General features: G+C 41.2%; 1 long non-coding RNA gene across 2 annotated transcripts in view; it reads left to right on the forward strand.

Moving 5' to 3' along the window:
* The window catches only part of LOC113459238 (uncharacterized), a 189,283-nt gene that overhangs the window by 17,696 nt on the left and 158,452 nt on the right, over positions 1-13,135 (forward strand). For both annotated transcript variants that reach the window (XR_012580800.1, XR_012580801.1), the window contains exon 2: positions 10,381-10,506. This is a non-coding gene — a long non-coding RNA (uncharacterized LOC113459238). The remainder of the gene's footprint in view (positions 1-10,380; positions 10,507-13,135) is intronic.

The raw sequence follows: 13,135 nt of genomic DNA on the forward strand, positions 1-13,135 counted from the left end.
AATGCTTGATTTCAAATTCTGAGGTGCTGGACTTAAAAATCCTCACCTGAATTTGGACATGGTAGATCAGCTCTGATTCTAGGAGTAACTGAGTAATATCATAGTTGTTAAACTTTCATTTCAAATTAAATTTTGTGCTCACTTTGCATTGAAAATTTTCCTTCTTGAAATATCACTAGTAATTTTGCAACTGAAATAAATTTACATCTAATCTTCACTAATTTGAAATTATGAATATTTAATACACTAAATATCAATCTTGCACTCATTCAGTCAAAGAATCTAGTGGTCTACACACCCAGTAGTTTTCAAGGAATGAAGATTGAATTTAATAATAATTGGCTTTTATTCTCCAGGACTGGCTCAAAATCAATCCTCATTTTCATGATTATTATATAATAAATAATTTTGTGAATAATTTGAAACTATTATTTGAAACTAATAATGACAATTCACAGCAGGAATAAAGCTGTAAAACAGCCCAACAGCATTTATGCAGTGGTGATTTTTCCAGATGGCAAAAGTTATACCTATAAAAGAGATGTTAGAAAGTTGTCATCAGAGAAGGACCAGAAGAGAATGCTGTCCTTCTCAGCTTGTTGGAGCAAGTCTGGACTGTGAAGGCCAGAAAGGGACTCCTTTTTTTTTTTAGTTATTTGGGTGTTGCACTTTGGGAAAGAAATTAGTATTTGTGCTCAGTCCTCAAGCTCCCCCAGTAAACAAGTTATAGTTGTGAGATTGAGACAACTCAAGTCCGCATCCTCTGTTTTGTGGCAGATCTAACTTCACTTCTGAGTCCACTTGTATTCATTTTACATTGAAGAACTGATAGTGGCGCTGTGGGAAAACTGATTCAACTGACCAACATTTTCTATTCACTGTGCCTTAAGCTTAGTCTTTTCGAAGGTTGGTATTATCCTCTGAAAAGTGCTGCTTTGGAAATGTTCTGTGCAATGGTAGCTACTGAGTTTTTGTGAATCTTTCAACTCTTTATGAGGCAAGTATTTGCACTTGTCCTTTTATTTGGAATTTTATATATTTTGAGAGAAGGAAATTCAGTGAAGGAGTGTAAGTGCTCCAAGGAGTGACATGTCATGCGTGGAACAGTCAATAAGTCAATAGACAATACTAGGAAGTGGAAAATAGAAGTGGAGTCCTTGTTTGCCTGATTTGATGCAAGGACAGAACACTTTCGTGTCAGATGAATGTTGCAGTCACAGAACAATTGGATTTTCTTGTGTGAGGGCTGTCTGATTTACATCCTGCATCTAATAAACAAACATTTCCATTTGCTCAAAAACAGGCCCACATTTGGCTTGAGAATGTTTTTCATTGGTCATGATAAAATAGTTATTAAAAAGAAAGTTATTGTAAGGACAGAAAACCCATTCACCACCTTGAAATGACACTGTTTTCCTTGATGTGGATAAATTGTAGGGAATTCTAGACAGGTTGTAGCTGCCCTGAGGGTTTATTTCAGGAAGCTACCATAGTCAGTGTCTGTCTGATGACCTGTATCCCTTTTCTGAACCAGCTATAGCATTCATCACTGAAATCTGCCTCTACTGGAAAATAGGAATTCATTCCAGGACAGGAATTTTTGTTTCAAAACTGAGCTTTGTAAGTGTCTGTGAGATAATGCACAAGGTCTGCTGTGTAACACTTTGATATCTGCACATAGACTGTTATGAGGCCATATCCCCAAAATAAGCACAGTTGCCAGAAATCTTGTGTAGCTACACTGGTACTCTGGGATTAACCAAATGCCTGGTGGTTATCTAAATACAAGAACTTATTTTCTGTGTTCCCCTCTCACTGATATTGTAGCTCAGGTAGGAAAAATTCCAAAAATAATGTATTGCTGAGAGTGGGACTTCCAAAGAAACAAACTGTATATCTTAAAAACACACTGAAATTATGACATTAATTTGTCACTGAAGGATTATGTATCCTAACCTGACTACTCTGACAGTTCCTGCAGAAGGGATCGTATGTGGCCCGAAGTTTAGAGTCCGACTAGCTGAGGGCGAAAGGCCGACGCCCCTCTGCAATTCCTGGCCAGCACCCTTCGGAGCCTGATGGCCTCGGGCTGTGCTGGCTGCGGACTGGCGTACCTCGCTGGTATATGAGAGGAACGGAACTGACCATTTCCCGGGGGTTAAACATCGGTTTATTGACGGTGATGCCGCATCCAAACACCGGGAAACCATCCGGGAAAAAGTTTTTTTCATAGGGGGTGCAAACAGGATTATAAAGCAAGGGGGTGGGTACAGACAGAGCCAATCAGGAAAGGTGAGGGGATGAACTTCACAGAACTGACACTCCATGGAGACCAATAATCAAAAGGTAAAGGAGGTGTCCTGGGGCCCCAGCCAACCACCATCTCTAGAGAGGAGAAGGTTCTCGAAACCTGGGAGGAGGAAGGGAGTGATTGACTGGACAGGGAGGAAACAACTTTCACTTATAAGGGAAACCAAGGGGAGAAGCAATTACATATCGGCAACTATGAATAGCAGTTGCTATAGCAACTTAGCTGACAGGCTAGCAGTGGCGGGAAAAACCGGGGGAACGAAACCATTTTACACGTAATAGGGGAGAACAATACATAAATTGGGGGAATAACACAAGAAACTTAGCAACACACTACCACATCTCCCCGTTTTTTACCAAATAAAAATTAAAATGAAGAGAAAAGTCCAAATTAAGCTTAGAATGCAGGAACTCGCAGCTGGTCATGACGAGTGTCTTTGTCTTCTGAACATTGCAAGGGACAGTGGCACTCGGCGCAGTCAGTTTCCTCCGGACTAGCTTGCAAATTAGGAGGATGAAAATCAAAAGTGAGTTGGGGAAATGTACTAAAAGACAAAAGGTGAACAGTTAAACGCAAAATACTTAAACAGATGGTTCTGTCCCAAATAATAAATCCAGTTCGGGAGAAGAAGAAGAAATGGGGGAAGGAGGTTGGGATTAATAAACCAGAGGTAGTTCAGTGACGAGAGGGGTAGGAGCAGCAGTCTCAGCATTGGGGAGGAAGTAAACATCTGAGGAAACTGATGGTGTTTGGGAGGGTTTTCTCCATCACCGCGAGCACGCCTGAACTTGTGACTCAGCTTCCTTCTGCATCCTCTGCTTCGGGATGAGGTGCTTGACTCATTTGGATGGTCTTTTTCCTCTGTCTTCTTCTTATCTTGCTTCCGCCTCCATTCCATGTAGTCTTGGCGCATGGGACACTGAGGCATCCAATGCCCCACCTTGCCACAGAGATGGCAGGGATGGGTTGCTGATGTCCTCCTGCCGGACTCAGAAGTAAAAGGACCGGCCACGGGGGAAGCTTCAGCCTCTATGAAGTCTTGCTCGGGGCATTCAGCAAAATGCACAGATGTTCTCTTAGGCCTTGGGGCCAGGGAGACTTGACGCACTACGACATCTATCATGGCTTCTACTGTGGGCTTAGGACTTCGAGGGAGAGTTTTTATAGCCTTGCGGCAGTCAGCGTTGGCATTGCTATAAGCCATCTGCTCAAGCATTTTTTCCCTGTCATCCTCTCCGAACGCTTGCGCTTCCACATATCTGTATAGACGTTCGATAAATTCCATGTATGGCTCTTGCGCTCCTTGCAAAACCTCAGCATCTTCCCATTGGGAGGTAACTACCTCTAACTTAAAGAAGGCCCGCTCAGCTGCCCGGGCCGTCTCTACTAGCTGGGATGGGAATAAGGCTTTAGCTTGATTTGCCCCTTCAGCCCACTGTCCTTCACCCAAAAGATGTTCTTGGGTAATTAACTGACCATCTGCGTCATGGGACAGTGTAAGGTTCCCCCAAAAACTTGGGAGTACTTCCACTATTTCCCTCCTCCATTCCCTCACCCAGACCCTAAATTCCATGGGTCTGAGCAGGCTAGAGAAGAGGGACCTTAAATCCGTCGGTACCAAATCTCCCTGAGCAAGGGTATTGTGTAGCAAACCCCGGAAGAATTCTGACTCCCGGGAGTAATCTTTCTGAGCTTTGCATAGCTCCTTTATTTGGACCTGTGCTAAAGGCACCCACTGTGCCCGTGCATTTCCCCTTTCTCTTATATGATATGTTACCGGGGCGGCTTCTAATAGGGGAGCTTGCTCCAGTTTCCGGCTTTCCCCCCCCCCCTCCTCTGAACACAAAGCGTGAGAGCTGGGGGGGGTGGCGTGGGAACCGAAACTGGAGGAGGTTGAGGCGGGGTTTGGCGCTGACGTAAGGCAAGGGAGTGGGCGCGGCAAAGTACCCTTGTCCGCCCCCCGGACGGCGTTCGGAGGCGGAGGGAAAAACGAAAACGGAGCGGGGGGGGAAGGAGTGGGGGGCTGAACCGGGGGAGGGGTTTGAGGAGGAGCTGAAGGTGGGGCGGAGTGCTGAGGAGTGAGCGGGACGGAGGGAGGGTATGAGAGAGGAGTAACTGAGCAAGGAGTGTGGTCAGGGTGAAGGAAGGGGTTGGTGCTTGGGAGGAACGGGTTAGCGGAAGAAGGAGCTCTGGCGGCAGAGACCGCGTGGTCCCCGCCATCTTGGACAGTAAAGGGGCTACTTTGTAGAATTTCATTACTAAGCGGAACAAACTTAGGGGTTGAAACTGGGGACTTGGGAACTGGGGTAGAAGGGGAGGATGGAGGAACTTGGGCAGGGCTCCTCGGACGGGGAGGCTGAGCAGGTCGAGAGGGAGCAGGAGCAGAATGGTTTCCCTGCTTTTTGTTGGCCTTTAAAATCCCTTTCGAGGGCTCCTGCCTGTGTGAAGAGGGAGAGGGCTGGGGGGTAAGGATGCGGGAACTGGGAGAACTAGGGAACAAACTAGAAGAAGAAAGATCCTTTCTTGAACTCCCGGCTGGGCGCAGCGAAGTTAATACTTTGCTTGCCCAGTATGCTACGTTAGACAACCGGGGTTCCCCAGCGTTAACCTGTTGGTCTAATTTGGCCACAACGGCTGCCCAAAAGCGCGGCTCTTTCGCAACCTCTGGGGAAACTTCAGGGAAATGTAAAAATACTCATCTAATCAACACTATCAACTCTTTCTTGGGGGCAGTAAAACCTCTTCCAAGTAACAAACCCTTAACTACAAAAAAAACTCCTTTTTGGGTTTTGCTCTGACCCACACCCATGATCGTGGGGGGTGTAGCGACCCCACCACGGCAAACCGCGCGGAAAAACCGCCCTGCGCTGAAAGAGCCCGCCGCAACCAGTCAGCGCCGCGCCGAGAGCCCCGCTGCTGGGCCTGGCGTCACCGTGCCGGGGCACCGCGAGCGCGAAAGGCGGCAGACGGCAGTCCCCCTCGTAGAGCTCCCAGGGAAAATTAAAAGGGCAGGGGAGGAACCGAGTCCGGGGTTCACCTAATCAAAGAGCGTTGCAAACGAAAAGTTCAGGCGGATTAGTCCACTGACACCGGAGGAAGTCTGACGGCTAGTAGATTTAAAGTCCAGTCTGCGGGGTACGGTAAAGCCCCACGTTGGGCGCCATCTGCAGAAGGGATCGTATGTGGCCCGAAGTTTAGAGTCCGACTAGCTGAGGGCGAAAGGCCGACGCCCCTCTGCAATTCCTGGCCAGCACCCTTCGGAGCCTGATGGCCTCGGGCTGTGCTGGCTGCGGACTGGCGTACCTCGCTGGTATATGAGAGGAACGGAACTGACCATTTCCCGGGGGTTAAACATCGGTTTATTGACGGTGATGCCGCATCCAAACACCGGGAAACCATCCGGGAAAAAGTTTTTTTCATAGGGGGTGCAAACAGGATTATAAAGCAAGGGGGTGGGTACAGACAGAGCCAATCAGGAAAGGTGAGGGGATGAACTTCACAGAACTGACACTCCATGGAGACCAATAATCAAAAGGTAAAGGAGGTGTCCTGGGGCCCCAGCCAACCACCATCTCTAGAGAGGAGAAGGTTCTCGAAACCTGGGAGGAGGAAGGGAGTGATTGACTGGACAGGGAGGAAACAACTTTCACTTATAAGGGAAACCAAGGGGAGAAGCAATTACATATCGGCAACTATGAATAGCAGTTGCTATAGCAACTTAGCTGACAGGCTAGCAGTGGCGGGAAAAACCGGGGGAACGAAACCATTTTACACGTAATAGGGGAGAACAATACATAAATTGGGGGAATAACACAAGAAACTTAGCAACACACTACCACATCTCCCCGTTTTTTACCAAATAAAAATCTAATATTCCATATTTTGATATACCTTCTATCTCAGGGTTGCTTCAATGAGCAGGCACCCTTATATGTACTACTTAAAGGGCAGATGGATCCTTGAGCAGAGAGGCTTTGAGTTCAGTGTTCTGGCTTCTGTGCTTTTCTCAGCTCTAGAAGTACTTGCCCAGATTAAATCTCCTGGGAATTTGTCAGATCTCTCATTTGCATGTCAGTGATTGAAAACAAGTTGATAGACTTTGCATATGAAACTGGATGTATATTTCTTCATGAAAATATAGTGCAGACACTTTTGCTGAATTTATAATTTGAAATGTAATTGCTCTTAGAGATCACATGTGAGGTTATGGAAGAAACCTGTGGTGCTTTTAATAATATTTTTAAAATAACATGAGAGTTTCAAGGGTTGGACCTGATGATTGTTGTGGGTCCCTTCCAACTCAGAATATTCCATGATTCTACAATTCTCAAGTGCCGAGTCTATGAAAACAAGCATACCTTGTGTATTTGCTTTTTAAATTTTGGTAGCTGATTTGACTTCTATAAGTTACTTTTTTTCCAGTGTTTTTCTATTTATAAATTTGTTTTTGAACTTTGCCTGTTTACAATAGAACATATGTGAGCCAGAATTTTGATGCTTTCTTAAACAAGGGATGTAGGAGACACAAGAAACAAAGCAAATTATTGCCAGACTATCTGTACTGTACAGTGATGAAGTCTAGCAGCCCCAGTCATAAATCAGATACTCAGCAAATAAAGAGGAAAAGTTAACACATACTAGGGTAAGGAATCAATCAGAGGAAAGAACAACTTTGGTAAATAAACAAATATTAGAAAATGCATTTTCCCCTGGGTATGTTGTCAAAGAATTGGAGTTTCAGTGCTTTCCTCAAATGCATCTTTAAACTCCAGATATCAGACACTAGATATCAGACAAAGTAGACTATTTGCTAGAATATGGTTTTCTTCTAACACTCACCTTTATCCATAGTGTCTTGAGAGAGCTGTAAAGTAAAAGAAATATTTTAAGAACTCTTCTATATGAAATCCATACCATACATGCTTTTTTAATGGGAGGAAAGACAATGAAAACATGAAAGCAAGCATAATTTACAAGCAAGCACATGAATAAAGAAGAGCAAATTAGGATGACCTTTAAGTACAGAAGTAAAAAGTAAATCCATGATTTTGAGTCCATCAAAAAAAAGGGCAATAGGAAGTGACAAGTCTGCAAAGCAGCTCCTCTTTTACCTGTTCTTTCCCTTTAATAATTTTTCTTTCTTTCAGTGGAAAGTGTTGGCTTCTTTTTCCATCTTGTTTATTTTTTCCCTTTTATTTTGGTGAAAACATGTTTCTTTCCAGAAATCCACTCTGCCTGCATCCTGGCAGAAACTTCCCACTGTCCTTAATATCCCCTGGTCTTACCTCAACCTCAAGCACTGGTCTTACCTCAAACGAGAACTTCATTCTTTGCCTCTTCTTTTCCTAAGATTTCCATATGCTTCTTGTAGGTTATCCAAATGTCTACCAAAGACCACTCTGTCCAAGTCCACAAAGATTTGATGGAATTATCTGCCTGAATTTCTAGTCTTTAAAGGAAACTTATTTTGGATGATTCATAGTGACTGCTTATTTTGCTACTGCTTCAGTAATAAACACATTATTTTAATGGCTCTTAGAAACAAATCCTGCAGTCCTCACTGAGCAAAACTTCTGACTTCAATAAGTTTTCCTGGGCAAGTTTAGAAAAATAGCTTCAGTATTAGGTTGAAAATAAGTAACATGAAAGGTGTGTGTTTTTCAAAACAATAATAAAATGTGTTGATTTTTTTTTTTTTGCTTTTAAAATTGTATCTTTCAATATCTTTGCCTGGTTTGCCTTCTGAAACCAAGAAAAAACCTTCACCATTGCTGGAACTAAGTGTCCTTCAGGCATTTGACTTCTCCCAAAAATGCCAGGGCCAAAATTCCTTTCTCAAGTGTTTGTGAACTGGAAAAAATGTGTATTCTGGTTTCTGGCATATGCATAAGCATGAGTTGGCTACTATTCCTCTGCATACTTTAATGGTCATAACAGTTTTCCATTACTTGTTAACTCCTGTTAATAGTGAAGCATCAAGGGATCACAATAAAGGTAGGGTTGATAAAATTCTGACTCACATGTAGCAAATGGGAAGTTTGGCTTAGCCCAAGGAAGGGCTCCTCTTGATGTGTCAAGACTTTTCTGTAATAAACACAGTCAGTAGCAGTGTGTGGCACTTTTACTACAATAAATATGTACCCAAAGGGAAGATAAAATCTGGCACTTAGATTCTGCTTCAGTTCTGGATGCACCTGTTTCTTGTGAATGGCAGAAGGAAATGTGACAGCTGCTTATCTACTCATTCAGAACTAGAGATGGCTTGGCTCAACTGGAGAAGCTGAAGTGTTGCAGAAAAGCAGAGAAAGAGATGGGCTAAATTTAGGGATAAGATTATTTTTCCAAATCTGATACTAAACTTATTGCCTAGTATTAAACAAAAATGATTTTTGGTGACTCCTTAGCATTGCAATAGGACACAGATATGCAGTCTGTCACACCCCACATAGTATGATATTGTGAACGAATAAGATGTAGGTAGAACAGCTCATGCACTTGAATTTGGAAGATTCTGGCTGCCCATATCATGGCTTTTTCATCAAACAGATGTCTGATAAAGAGCTGTTTATTCACAACTGAATTTTAGTTCCTTTTGTATGTAAAAAAATTGCTAAATTATGTGCAATGATACCTTTTGTCATTAGGTTGCAGAATAACTTCAGAAGTTTAGCTTGGCACTGGCTAAACGTAACACCTCAGCAACCTAGCCCAGAAAGCGGCTCTTAACACACATTGATCTCTGGGTCATACAAGAACTTTCTGGCAGGACAGATGAACACACCAAGTCTTTTTTTGAAACACTTTTTTTTCAGTTTTGTTCTACATACCACTGTTTCTGCTGAACTTATTGCTCCTGTTTTCCTGAGCGCGTAGCTCAGAGGAAATGAATCCATCACCATCTCACCTTTCTATTTCCCTCCTCCTTTTAAAAATCATTGCTCTTTTCATGACTTTTTTTTAAATTGTAAATGAGATACAATTTTGCACTGAAATAGCCATATTTAAACTGTCCAAGTGCCAATTTCCATAAAGAATTGACATATGCAAATACTACATTTATGTTTTTTCCCTCACATCGTTAGATATGAAAAGCTGTGGTAAGAGGAAACAATTATTTAGATGGCAATTGCTTGCTCATACTGGAAATACCAAAATTAATTCCTACAGTTTAAATCTAGCATAGGCACAGATGTTCTCTGGTGGGAAGAAATAGTCTTCTATCCTCAGGGATATCTCTCCTGGATATACAAATGCACTCTAGGCAAGTTACAATGCTAAGGTCAATGAACTGAGAACCCTGGGGGATTTCAACATACTTCAAAATTTTCTTATTAAGTCATTGTGACTGGAATAGGATAAACAGATATGTTTTAAGTCTATTGCTCTCTCTGTTAGGTGTATTCTGTAATACATCTAAGTTAATTATACCTATTTAAACTTTTATAAATAACAGTCTACAAACCAGATACAGTTACACAATCATGTATCAAGACATGAAAATAAATGAAACTTTTCTCTGTTTTCCTAAATAATTCTGAAAATGTTCTGGGCAAGTGACATACTCTTCTGAAACATTTCATTTGTCCATTGTGATTAGTGTCTTAAGTTTATGCCCTTACCCTTAGAATTTGCAATTGAATTTACAGTTGTTTACTTTCAAATGTATATACAGTAATATATTTAAAAAAACAAATAAAATGGAAAATGGAAAGACTGTATCCATGATTATGCCCATGGCAGGGGAGTTGGCTAGATGATCTGTAAAGGTACTTTCAACCCAAACCATTCTCTGATTCTGTTATTCAAAGATAAGAAAGTACTGTGCTTTCAAATTCAATTACAGTTTTCACTGAAATAACTCAGAACTAGATTGTGTCTGCTGAAACATTAACGGGATCTAGGGAGGCATTGGAGAAGAAGATTCACTTTGCAATAGACAGAACAACAAGACAGTCTCTGTACTTGGCTTTAACAGTATTTTTAGTCACAGCCATCCAGAGCTGTACTTGTTGTATATGCAGCAAGACATGATTACCAAGTAATTGCATTTTTTCTTTCATGTAATGCAGCTGCTATGGAAGGATTCTGCCCTGCTGTATGATCAGACAAGCCATATCTTCTCATGAGGATCGGGACCATGATTCTTGACAGAGCTAGCATTTTCCAAGAAGGATATTAATTAACCCTCATTAGAGGTAAGAAGGCCGCTGCCACATTTATTTCAATCAGCAGCAAAGAACCGCAGAAACAGTTAGGACATGTGGTAGACACCTGCTAGGTAGGCTGAGAGCCTGGCTCCTTCCTCCTCTCAGGTTCTTCAGCTCTTTCTCAGCTCTTCATAGATAAAGTGTTGGCTCTGTTAGAGTCAGCAGAAGATAGACCTTTAATTTGAGCAGGTCCAGGATTTCACATCATAAACTTGAAACTCATTTTAGAGTCTCTTCCAGACAGCACCATGGAAAGAAGGAAGTATTGTTTTACTTCTACAGTGGTTGATCTGAGGTTTTTCTCATACTTGACATGAAATATGGAGACGTATGTCTGAGAGCATGTGCAAGAGACCAAACATCCATCCTCATAATGCTACTGAGAACCTATTTGCCTTCTTTGTTTTGGGTAGAATGATATGAATCATTTTACTCAAGACTGGCCAATTGGATTGAAGTGTCTTGAACATTCAGCAAGGTTTGCAAGTATTTGGAAGTTTTTTCTTTGACTCTCTTAATGAATTTAACTATGCTCTCTCCTGTTTCTGTTCAGAAGCAGAGGGACTGATATATTGCCTGAAATATGGCTCCTAGATAGTCCTTAGCCTCAGTAGAAGAAATTTCCAAAAAGATATTGGAACTGAGATATTTAGAGAATGCATTTGAAGATTACTTTGGCATCTCAGCTTTTGAATACTGATTATCTGAAACAAACCCCTGCATCTCTGAAGACTTGCCTACCACCTACTTGGTTGAACTTTGATGCTTACCAGGGGCTTTGTAGGGACTTGAATTTTAGTCTGGACTGAAATTTCTCACTATGTCTTTGGAACTATATCTCAGTGTAACAACAGGTAAGATAAAATAATCTAAAAGGGTTTTCATTGAAATTGAAATAGAATTAGCTATTGTGGTTCACCATCTGTCACATGTCCTATGCCTGAGGTCATTGGGTTAGACCTTGACAACACTGATAAGATTAACTTGTCATTCCTAGCGTTGAGTTGCAGATTTATGGATTTGACTTCTACTGAGAGTAGCTCCAAGGATAGGAGGAAAAACAGCTTATAAATTCTTCAGAGTTCTTTGGAGCCAAGAGCCACTTTTTGGCTAGCTTTGCAAGTGATATTATTTTAACGGTACTTGGAGACATGAGAATAATTGAAGAGTAAAATAAAAAGTTAAAAATACTGGAAAGTTATTTCTCATATAGAGTAACTGATAAAAACTGCATTCAGTATTATCTCCAGTAATGTTTCTCATAACAAGTAAACATTCTGTCATTGCTGCAAGCATAAGCATTTTTCAGGCAGATCACTCAGCTACATTTACTACTCAGTTTATCACTTATTTTCTGTTTATCACTTATTTCCTTGGAAAATATTTATGAAAAATGGGCAATTGTATTTTACTAAGATTTATTGGACTTTGGCCAATAAATTCCATTAACACATTATCTTTTAAAATGTCCAAACTGAAGCTGGCTGGGAAAGACAAAGAATGACAGTTTTTGTTCATAGGAACAGAAAATACATCAACAAGTCAAATCATGAAGCTTTTATTTGGGAGCATGGAATAAGTACTTACTGTCACTTAGTGAATTGACACGCACTAAGTTGCTGAGATTTTGCAGAACTGTCATGGAGGAGTCTCTCAGACCTTGTTTCACTTCTAGCTGATAAAGATCTAATGAAAGTAGTGGGGTTCTGAGAAGATAAGCCACAGACTATAGAGACATTCAGATTTTATTGGTTTATCATCCATCTGAAAGAATCCAATAAAATCCAAAGTCAGAGATTCTTCTGTCTGTTGAGATCATGAAGCCCAATATGACAGATAACTTCTTGTTTTGACTTTGGTAGACTTCTTCAGAGGTGACTAGTGCTAGCTGGAGATGTGGGGAGCAGGTGTCAGGAAATGCAGTAGTTATGAAGCCAGATCTTGCCTGTGGCTGAGTAGTTCACAGCAGAGCTAAGAACCATAGGATTTAAAAATAAGCTGTAGTCGCTCTTTTCCATAAGTGAGACTAACTAGGGATAAACAAAAATTATTGTATCTAGCTGTGCTTGCATTGTAGTTACAGCAGAGTTGTAATGATGTAATTGTGACAAAAAATTAGTCTCATTAATTTGATATTTATAGGTGGGAATTCTGATCCATACCTTGGAAAATCTGTACCATGTCCTGCTGAAAAGAATTCAGTATTCCTGCTTGGGTACTAATCAAGAGTGCTAGGAAATCTGAAACAGGTTGTTGTCCCTTTCTTTGGAACTTGTTAGTATTTTTCCTCTAAGCAGCAATAAATTTAGTCCTTGAACTTGTGCAGATCAAAAGGTTTATCAGTAGACCTTTCTGTAGAACTTGAAAATATTTGAGGTTTTTAAGATTTTTTCAAACTGAAAGGTGAGAATTATGTAAATGCATAAGTATACTGTTCTATACATTCTTTTTTTTTCGTAATGACTTCCTTTATTCTCTGCTACAGAACTTTGAAAGAGATAGAACTAGAGAGATTTTTTTGTCTTACACAAAATGGCTGGTTAATGCCCTTACCTTCCAAAGTGCTTCCTTTTGTGAACAGTAGTTAGAGAGTTAGGCTGGAATGATGACAGATACT

The sequence above is a fragment of the Zonotrichia albicollis genome, chromosome 6, assembly GCF_047830755.1.
Source record: "Zonotrichia albicollis isolate bZonAlb1 chromosome 6, bZonAlb1.hap1, whole genome shotgun sequence".
Taxonomy (NCBI): Eukaryota; Metazoa; Chordata; class Aves; order Passeriformes; family Passerellidae; genus Zonotrichia; species Zonotrichia albicollis.